We start from the raw sequence: 10707 nt of genomic DNA, 5'->3' as shown, positions 1-10707 counted from the left end.
ACCGGCCAGAACGACCATAGTCGCCTCATCTAGTCTCCATAGCTAATGCCCTGACGCCGCCGCCACGCTGTGACTGCCACCGTGGGCACAGGCATGGCGGACGCCGTTGCTCTGCCCAACCGACGCTCTGCCCTCCCCTACAAGAGGTAGAATAGGCCCTCGGCGGCCAGAGAGAGCGGCACAAAGGGGAGGGTAGAAAAACACCTGCGGGCATGCAGCCTCGACGCCGGCTTGCCCGCAGCCAAACCGCGAGCACCATGCCGCTGTTGAGCCCCTACGCACACATGCGAAAAATAGTGGCTCCACCAGATCCGGCCGTGTGGCTGCCAGATCCGGCGAAGGGGACGCCCACGTGTACGCTACCCCGCCGTCGGCTTGCCCACGGCCAAACAGCACACCCGCACAGCGGCAGGGCCCCGAATGCACGGGCTTAGGCCTGAGCCTGCCTACTTGCCTCCTCATCCACCCTGCCTTTTGGCGGCACCATCGCTGCCTGCCGCCGTCACGCCCAACGTCCGTAGCGACGGTCAAAGGGGACGGGACGGCGGGGGTTCGTTGGTGGCGGCGCTTGACGCGCTTGCATTGTCTCGGAAGGGAGATAGAGGCACCAAAGTAGCCTGTACCAGATCCTGGTGGTGGTGTCGTGGAGTCGCGCCCGTGAGCCCACACCGGAGGACGAGCAGAGCGCAGATCCGTGGTGTAGGAAGCCGTCTCCCACGCGGATCTGCTCTTTGCCCGTGCCGCCACGCCACCACCGGCCTAGGAAATCGGCTGCCATGGATGAAGGAAGGAGTAGAAACTAGGATAGGAGAGGGTGTAGGGCCCCGCTGCTACCTTCATCGCCTCTGCACGGCCACCTGCCAACAAGCTCGAGCAGCAGCAGGGTGGGGATGGGTGGGAGGGGGCAGGCGGCGGTGTTGGTTGGGGCTAGGCTACCGCCCGTGTCGTCCACGGACGGGACGACGTGGGGCCGAGGGGGTCTCCCAATATCTTTAATTTGGATGCGAAGCTCATCTAAAACACCATATTTTGTTTCTTATATCACGCTTACAAAAAATGGATGTAGGAGGGACATTTTTTTACCACCTCTGGAGTTTTAGAAGAAGTGAAAAACCTAAACTCACACAGAAGTATACATATTTAGCAGAAGTGAAGTAAAAACACATAGAAAATATAAACAAATATAAATTTGGATCGAAATTCGAATGCAATTTAAACCAAAAGACGTGTCTTAAAAATTGTGAAACAAGTGGGAACCAATTTTAGTTATTGTCAACTTATATTGGATTTATAATCCACTTGTGCTAGAGTTATAGTGACTATTTTGGTGTAATTTCTAGGTAGATTTGGTGCAACTAAAAATTTGGGCGTAAAAAAGAAATATTTCACACGGACAAGACCCTTTAATATGGCTGGAACTCATTTAAATTTAAATCTAAATATTTTCTTACAACATGCTTACAAAAATCAGGTATTGAATTGATTTTTTTGGCCGAGGACAATAAGATTTCAACATTTTATTATGGTTTACAAATTTCAGCTGAAGAAGGCCAGTAGCATCCCCACAAATACAACCCCATTTCATTTTTTAAAATTTGATTAAGGTTCATAAAGTTTCATAAGTACGTGTCTTCCTTATTACGGTAACGCTAATGACAGAGATAGAGTAAATTTAAGGAGGTATTTATTCTCTGGGTGCGTAGATTTTTACCATGAAAATATGTTTTTCGCGTAGGTGGACACCCACTCTTATTTAAAGTTCTGTTTGGCTATGGGAAATAGAGGATGGGGTGGTTCTGTCCTAGGTTTTTGGGTTGGGACGGTTCTAGTTCGTTGTTTGATTGTAGGGATAGGGTTGTCCCTATTTTTTGTTTGGTTTGAGGGATAAAGAGGGACGTGATGCAGGACTGTTATGGCATCCGTAAAGTCCGTCAAGCTGTCATACCCACATTTCTTTCTTCAACCATGGCCACATCCATGGTAGCTCGCCGGCGCAGCGGCCCCACCAACCCGTGCTGCCCCATCGGTGCAGCGGCCCTGCCCAGGCGCCCTCCGTTGTCGGCGCAATGGGCCTGCCCAGGGGCCCTCCGTTGCCGGCATAGCAGCCCCACCCGGCCGCACCTCCGTCGATGGCGCAGTGGCCCCGCCTGGCCGTGACTCCCTCGCCGATGCCGCAACCTTGCCATGGCTGGCGCCGCTCGTGCGCATGTGGTTGCCTGCCCGCCTGCCGGTACCTGGCTGCCCGCGACCGGTTGTGCCATGGTGGGGACTGAGCTCCCCCGCGCCTGCTCGCGCCATGATCGGCAAAGCTCCCTCGCGCCGCCACTAGTGTGGAGGTCGCCTGCGTCCACCTGCAGCTTGCCCGCCCATGCCGGATTAGTCGATGCCAAGCGCAGGCTACGTAACTCCAATTTTTGGGGACATGGTTATCCCCGAATCTAAGGGAATTTTCCTACTTGGGGATGACTCTGTCCCTCCTGTCGCCCAACCAAACATTGAAACAAAGTTGGATATCCCACCTCGTCCCTATCTCGCCCCAAAACCAAACACTACGTAAAGGCATGACCAATGCACGCAGCACTCATCGATAGCCCCACAGATGAGTTGAACTCCCACATAGACAATAGTGAACAGGGCCATCATTGTCCACAATGCGTAGTGTGCTCTGCAACTTGCTTTTTCCAGGACCACGTCTCTCTAGGGCGTCGTATGTATGTGCTTTTCCATAGCATTTATTCTCATCCTTGGAACACGCGCTCTAGCTGGTGCTTTCCCTTTTTGTCATACAAAACTACCTGAGCTTTTTTTAAGTTAAAACTACCTGAGCTTTTGCAAGAAGCCTCTCTGTACCTCTACGAAACAATTACTTTGTGTGACTCAAAACGTGCGGCCTGACCCTGGTAGTGCACAACACTAATCAACATGGCACTATTGGGCACTTAGCCCAACTATCGACCAAGGCTTACCCTATGGGCACTTAGTCGTGTTGTGCTGATGGGCACGGCGGCGCACTAGGCCTGTTGAAAACCCTAGTTTATTTTTGGATAATTGATGAAAACTAAGGACTAATCCTTGTACTAAGTGTGTAGACATAAAAGGATAGTCCTATGCCAAGTAGTGGAGCTGGATGATGGTCATGGTGATGGTGAAGACCAAACTTGAAGATCAAGTGCTCCAACTTAGAAAAGACGAAAGAGAAAAACAAAAAAAAGGTAGATCAAGGCAAAGGTATTAACTAGGTTTTTGTTTTGGCACTCAAGATACCATAGAGGGTGTGAGTGTATTTAGGATCGATAGCCATACTATGAAGAAGAGAATTTTTTGGCTAAGCGGTTTATCGAATGCCACTAGGTGACATGATTCTTGCATATGCATTAGGGACCTAGTGTGCTAACTTTTAACCCTTGAAAATGCTTGAAAAAATGCTAACACGCGTACACACAAGTTCTACACTTTGTGGTTAGCAACTTGAAAGCAAAGATAAAGTATTTGACGAGATAGAAAAAGAAAAGGAGGCGAAGGTGTGGGACCGGACGCTGGACCGGACCCTAACCAGGCACGTCCGGTCAGTTGCTTGGGCCTTGGCTGAGAGGGACAAGTAGGATCGGACGCTAGGACCAGACTCAGGGCTGAGTCCGATCAAGCTAAGCAGAAAGGGCGAGGCTCGACCTTATGACCGGACGCTGGACAAGGGACGCAAACAGACACGACGACGGTGCGTTAGGTCGGGCATGACGTATGCTGGAGTCAACCTCGTGGGCGCGCGCAGAAGAGCGAAGTGTTGATCAGACTCTAGGGTGCGTCAAGTCACCTCTGACCTGACGCGTCCAGTCCAAGACTTGATCGGACGCCACGTGGTGGGGCGTCCGGTCACTTTGAGCAGTGCATCTGGTCACAACTTAACACATGGGCGATCGACTAAGTGACCGTTGGAGATGAGCAGGTGACATTGAATGGAGGGACACGTGGCAAGCATCGGGCGACCGGACTCACCAGACCGGACGCATGGGCAGCGTCCGGTCATGCCTGCGTAGGGCCAACGGCTCTTTGAGCCTTGGGGCTCTATTTAAAAGGGTTGGCCAGCTTGGGACTCTATCTCTTCGCACTTTAACATTCTTGACATCCTTGAGAGCCTAAGCAAACACATTTCACTCATCTCCATCATTGATTCATCATCATAGTGAGATTGGGAGTGATTCCTAGTGCATTTACTTGAGTGATTACATCTAGTGGTACTTGGCGATCGTTGTGGCTGTGGAGTTCTTGTTACTCTTGGTGGTTGCTGTCACCTAGACGGCTTGGAGCAGTGAAGGAGCATTAGCACGAGTTGGTGATTGTTCGTGGCCATCTCCCGGTGATTGTGAGGGGTCTTTTGTCTTCTCCGGTGAAGCGCTGAAAGGTAACTCTAGTGGATTGCTCTGTCATTGAGTTACCTCACTTGTGGGTAGATTCTTACGGTGTCCATTTGTTGGACTAGGTTTGTGCAACAACTATTAGCCGCCGAACCACCAAGTGTTGGTCGACACAATGGGGACTAGCATGCCGGCAAGCACGTGAACCTCGGGAGAACAATCTTGAGTCTCTTGTGTGATTGGAATTCTCCCGGTGATTGGATTGACTTCATTGTGTTTGGTTCATTCCTCGACACGGCGGTATAATCACCCTACTCACTCCTTTACATTCATAGAAACTAGTTGAGTAGCAAGCTCTTTAGTGTAGCTAGTTTAGTTTCACCTAGTGAAGCTCTTTAGTGTAGCCTTGTTGAGAGCTCTTAGTGAGTAGCATCTTAGCCTCTTGAGTGCTTAGTGATCAAAACAACTAGAATTATTGGATAGGTGGTTTGCGACCCTTGTAGAGCTAGAGCAAAATTGCATTGCGCCATTTAATGTACTAACCAATTGCTCTAGTGAATTTGTAGATAATTTTTATAGACTATTCACCCCCCTCTAGCCATTTAGGACCTTTCACCTGTGCTGGCCCAAGTCCATATCGTTGTCCCTGCAATCACACCTTGCCTTGCCTGGGAAGGTGTTATGTCGCCGCTTCCCCACGCGTCGCGCGTCACGCCACCGTGCCGCCGCTCCCCGCACGGGAGTGGGGAGCTCCCATGCGGGCACATGCGTGTGAAAGCCGGTTGATGGAGATGTGACTGGGAGGTGAGAGACGAAGATGCGGGTGGGAGACGGGAGGAGATTCGGATAGTTGCCTGAGAGCATGGGTTTAGGATTGAGAGCTAGGGTTTAAAGAGTCATTTATACGCCCTCGTATGTATATCCAACGGTCTTGAATCGTCTGAAGCCATCCAACAGCTAGAATGCCAGCCTGCGGGCCAACGTCTCAGGTCAGGCACAACACTACGCCTGTCCAATGCATTTTGCGCCTGACCAGCTTAAGGTCGTGTTTTTTTTTCGTATCGCATCCGTGCCAGGCCATTGTGCCTGGACCTTAACAGCCTAGGAACGAGAACATGGCCACGTTCCACGTTCCCATGTAATGCCCTAAATTTCAGTTCCTATTCCACGTTTCGGTCCCCTCATGGGAACATGGCTGCTAAGGGTAAGGGCTGGACCGTTTGGCCAACTATACCAGGATGTGCTCGACAATCGATATATTTGAATATATTTCAAGCCCTGACCATAGTCACCCCACAACAAATAAAATTGTGCAATCAGAATTCAGAGCTGCTAGCCACTCAGCGTCACCATTCTCATATCAAGATCCAGATGCCCGAAATTTGGGTGCGGACACAGTTTTTTTCACCCATAGTCCAAAAAATAATCAACGCCCTGTTCGTTTGGGCTTGTTTGACTGATAAGCCATGGCTGAAAGTACTGTTGGCTGATTTAGTGTGAGAGAAAAATACTGTTCGTTGACTGATAAACCATAGTTTGTAAGCCAAATACGACCGAGCGAACAGGAGCCTGCATATAACAAAGATGTCGGGTGCATAGCATATTCTTGGCAAGCACACTACATCGGTCTGAATTTCAGTAGATTATTTTGGCAAATTAAAGTGATTTTAACAGTCAGATGAAACTCAGACATCACATAACAATTAACAACGGTTCTTCAGGGCAGCTTAAATCCCATGTACTGCCCGCTCATGTACTCCTCCCACACACGGACGACTCCCGAGCAGGCGATGACAATGGCGCTGAGGGCCAAGATGCCGGCCACCATGAACACGATCAGCGAAGCCCTGCCGGACCTCCTTATGGCACCCTGTATTCCGACCAGCCCGACGATGGAAGCGATGAAGCAAGTGGCCGCGTAGAGGAGAGCGCTGGCGATCCCGTCGACGCCCAGGAAGATGAACTGGACCATGGACATGGAGGCGCAGAAGAGCACCATGAACATGGTCGTCGCCGCCGCCGTCTGAACAAAACTCAGAGTTCAGATTTCAGAAATAGCCTACTTGGCATCCCAATTTAGGCGCAGGACGAGGCAAGAGAGGAGAAGAGTATGGACTGTTTGTATCGTCTTACTGTTGGGGGAACTCCAATTTGGAGGAGCACAGGGTTAAGACTTAAGAAGCAGGCCTCCGATGCCGAAGAGGCCGCTCATGACTCCGGTCAGCAGAGCAGCCACCAGGAAGACGTATGCCGGCAACGCATCCAGCTTGCGCTTTGCCGAGGTTACCTGCAAGTCCTGCATCATTCGTCATCAAGCACAATTCATCGATTCTCTCCGGATAACGGGACAAGTGACAAATTATAGCATCATTGGTGCCTGGTTTTGTTGGCTCTATTGTAAGTACCTGGCCGTGCTACTGAGCCTGCGATTTTCTTTTCTGGTGCCCAATGCACGCTGTGAACGCCACGGCGACAGGGATCTGGGCCACGGTGATCAGCCAGTATACAATTCCACACGGCTTTATGTCAAAAACTCCCTGAAGAAACAAAACAACATATGTTTGTCCTCTCATCAGCTTGTAAATTCTTAATCATTCCCGTCACTGGAACTAGGCTTCAACTAATTCGTCAGTGTTAACTCAGTTTATACAATCATCAAAATGAATTTAGGTTTCAATCAAGGGCAGGGGATCTCATTTCTCGTACCTTGGCGCCCTCACCTCCGATGAACAAGTGCATGACGAAGAAGCAGAGCCAGACCGTGACAAGCACCACCAAGTCCACCCACTGACACCGGCGGCCGCCGCTTGCGTTCCGTCCAAGAAGGGCCTCCTCCGCCGCAGCCCCACCCCGGCGCCGTACGTCTTGAACGTGGCGAAGGCGAGGAACAGCGAGAAGAGCGCGGTGATGAGACACTCCGGGAACACGACGTTGCACACCACCCCGACGCTGATGCCCAGCAGCAGGCACGGCTGCGACACCACGGCGATGTCGTAGTCGATCAGCGGCTGCTGCTGGCCCCGGCTGGAGCCGCCACCGCGGAGGAACAGGGTGTAGAGCACGTTGGACAGCGTGCCCCCAGTCACCATGAACGTGGACAGCGCGGTGGCCGTCTTGAGGCTCAACCCCAGCACGATGTTCAGGATCGGGACGTACAGCGACCCGCCCCCGACGCCGCCAGCGTTGGAGACGGCGGCGGCCAGGAAGGACAGGATGCACGCAAGAATGGTGCCGAGGTTGCTCTGCAAGGAAGATCCCATTCCCGTCTCCTGTGAGCTCCAATGAGAAAGGCCAACTGTTGAGTTAGCCGCTGGAGCAGAGAAGATCAGGAGCTGCGAGGAATTCATCATCTTGTCCGTGTTCTGGAGCGACTTGTGAGGATGTCCAATACTATTGTCAACTTTGTCTGTGCAAACATGCCAACGGAGGACGAAGCAAATTGGCACGAGTTCAATGCAAGGTTTTGGGATTCTTTTTTGAAAAAAATTCGATGCTCACCGAATTGGACGAAATTCGGAAATTTCGGAAATTTCGGACCGGTATCCAGCTACGTTGACCAGTCAAACAAACCAAATTTGAATGAAATTTGAGCAAATTTAAACAAGATTTGGCCCAAACGGCGCCAGACATGGCACGAGTTAAGGAGAAGGTGCCGACATTGAAAGCAAGCAACATGGAGCGGCGACGGCGCAAGGATGGCGTTGGGGACCGGCGACGGCGCGGCGAGCAGCGGTGACGATGCGGCCGCTAGCGTCGAGGAGCGACGACGGCGTGGCCGCGGGCTTCGGGGAGAGAACACGGCGCACGGTGGAGCTGGGGAGCGCACCGGCACTGGCACAGGCAGCAAGGCAGGGAGACGGCGCTGGCTGCGACGGCAGGCCATCGGACTCTGGCGGCGGGGAGTAGCGGCGGGGGTGAGGAAGGGTTACGGGAGCAGGAATTCAGCATTTTATACGTGTACTAGTGTACGTGGGCTGCTTTTGACCTGTAGAATGGGCTACAAATTTTAAACGGGCCGAAATATTTGGGCCGGTTCAATCTTTTCTCGGGTCAGGCCGAATTGGACGAATTTCACTGAAATTCGGTCAATTCGGGCCGAATCCCATATCCTTGGTTCAATGTACATTAAGATCCACTTGATGCTTGCGATGAAGATGCTTCAATTTTCTATCTGTTAAGTTTATAGATGTCTCTGCTTCTGGAGCCAGAAACAACAGTTGTATATGATGTTAATTAACAGCTTTGTTTCGTCAACTATGTGTTTAGACGAGTTGTAGCCTCGTGGGTCGTAGTTTTTTCCCCAAAAAATACAGAATGGCGACACATAATCTATTATATCCTAGTGTTTGACCAACAAAATACCCTTCACGTTAAGTATCAAGGCACAAAAATTACCACCTTAATTAGAGAAAATAAAATTAAAGTACCAAATATGCTGATAAAATAATCACAAATTCAATTACTCAAAATTAACTTAAAAATGCACTTATATCTATTTCTCTATTATTACCAACACATCTCATTAGCAAGTGTTTTTATTATAGTCCTCGGTCTAAGAAAATAAGGGGAGAAGTAGCAACACAGTAACAGAGCACGCGAATCATGTTCGATGACAGGTTAATTTAAAGCAAAACCTAAATTCTAACTTCGGTGACGGGCTGACGGCTACTGAATATGTAGTCCAAGGAGCTGCCGAGGACCTATTCGCGTCCCTAAGGAGTCTCAACATGCTACAAGTCTCAAACGGCCTAAAAGACAGTGACGCAGCACCCTGACATATTCTAGGTGCCCACTTGTTTCAATGGTTTCCATTGATTCCAAAGGAATTTTGATGTGGGACCATTGTCATTGGTTAAATAGACTCGAACTGGAAATGCGTAAATAGAACGTCGAAAACGGGGTTTGTATGCGACTTGGGCATCCGTTTTTAGTGTGGGCTGCTCTAGAGTCCAAGATAGACTCAAACTTGATACAGATTGGGCCTCCAACTTGAATTGGATGCCCACACTGGCCTCCTAAGGTGGTGTCCAAGCAGAGGACGCTCTTGAGCATCTTTGAAGTGCTCTCCACATGATTGGGGCGTGCTCCAACTTGAGCCAGGTCTCAAGGGTGAATGCCAAGCTCAAGATGACATTGCAGCATCCGGTAGAAAGAGCAGCAGCATGTCTTGATGATTTGGAGGCCTTGCGCACTTGGTATTGAGGTGATATCAGATCCATTTGACTGCTCATGGACCTCAATCAGACTCCGGATGAAAGAGTTATGGCCTTCACATCAGAGTATTGTCGGGCTGCCAACGAACTGAATGTTGTGCTTGTATGTTCTTGCACCCCAAGTTGGGTCCTACGCATGGTGCATCCACATCCCATGAGTTATAGAGGTCACGTAAGATGTCTCTCCAAGGTTCATAGCATCCTCAAATTGTTCTCTAAACACATTGAAAGTGCTGACATTAGGTAGCGACAAATTCTCACTTATGTCATTGTGCAAACATAGGAATGAGCTCACCTTGTTTTTAACTCTCATGGGCGTATCCATAGGTGTCATGTCCTCATTAGGACGTTCATCCACCAAGGGAAGTACACCAAGGACATCTTGAAGAAGTTCGACATCAGTGAGGCCAAGCCTCTTTCGACACCCATGTCAACTATATGATGGCCCTGGATGCGGATGAGAAAGGAGAAGTCATGGACCACAAAGAGTACCAGAGCACATCATTCGCTGGACATACACCGTGTGTCTGTGTGCTCGTTTTTAAGCATCACCGCGCACCTCTCTTCGCCAAGCGATGAAAAGGATTATGAGGTATCTCCGGTTCACTCAGGAGTTTGGATTGTGGTACTCTTATCTTCGACGCTTTCTTTGTGCGGCTATTCGGATGCCAACTTTGTCGGGTGTCGGTTGGATCGCAAGTCGACTTCCAACACCTATCAGTTTATTGGTTCTTCATTGGTCTCTTAGTCTTCTCACAATCAATCCAGCATAGCGCAATCAACTATAGAAGACGAATATGTTACTGCCGCTAGCTGTTTCTCCCAGCTCCTATGGATGATAGCCACTCTCAAAGACTTTGGCCTATCTTTTGAGAAAGTTTCCCTACTTTGTGACAACATCAGTGCATTAGTGTGGCAAAGACCCAGTTCTTCACTCCAAAACCAAACACATAGATGTTCGCTTTCATTTTCTGAGAGACCATTATGAAAAGGGCAACATCGACCTTTGCCACATTGACACCCGAAACTAGCTTGCAGTTATTCTAGCCAAACCCCTAGACCGAGCCACTTTTGCTCGCTTGCAAGGTGAGTTGGGTGTTTGCTTCCCGTTTTAGTTCAGGGAAGCTTTGGATTTTGTAAGA

At 50.0% G+C, this 10707-nt stretch overlaps 1 pseudogene; it reads right to left on the bottom strand.

The window, feature by feature from the left end:
* Positions 1-6060: 6060 nt before the first annotated feature.
* Positions 6061-7699, bottom strand: LOC136545786 (sulfite exporter TauE/SafE family protein 2-like; annotated as a pseudogene).
* Between the last annotated feature and the right edge of the window lie 3008 nt (positions 7700-10707).

Source organism: Miscanthus floridulus, chromosome 3 (genome assembly GCF_019320115.1).
Source record: "Miscanthus floridulus cultivar M001 chromosome 3, ASM1932011v1, whole genome shotgun sequence".
In the NCBI taxonomy this organism is placed as follows: Eukaryota; Viridiplantae; Streptophyta; class Magnoliopsida; order Poales; family Poaceae; genus Miscanthus; species Miscanthus floridulus.
This window is presented reverse-complemented; position numbering and strand designations above follow the sequence as displayed.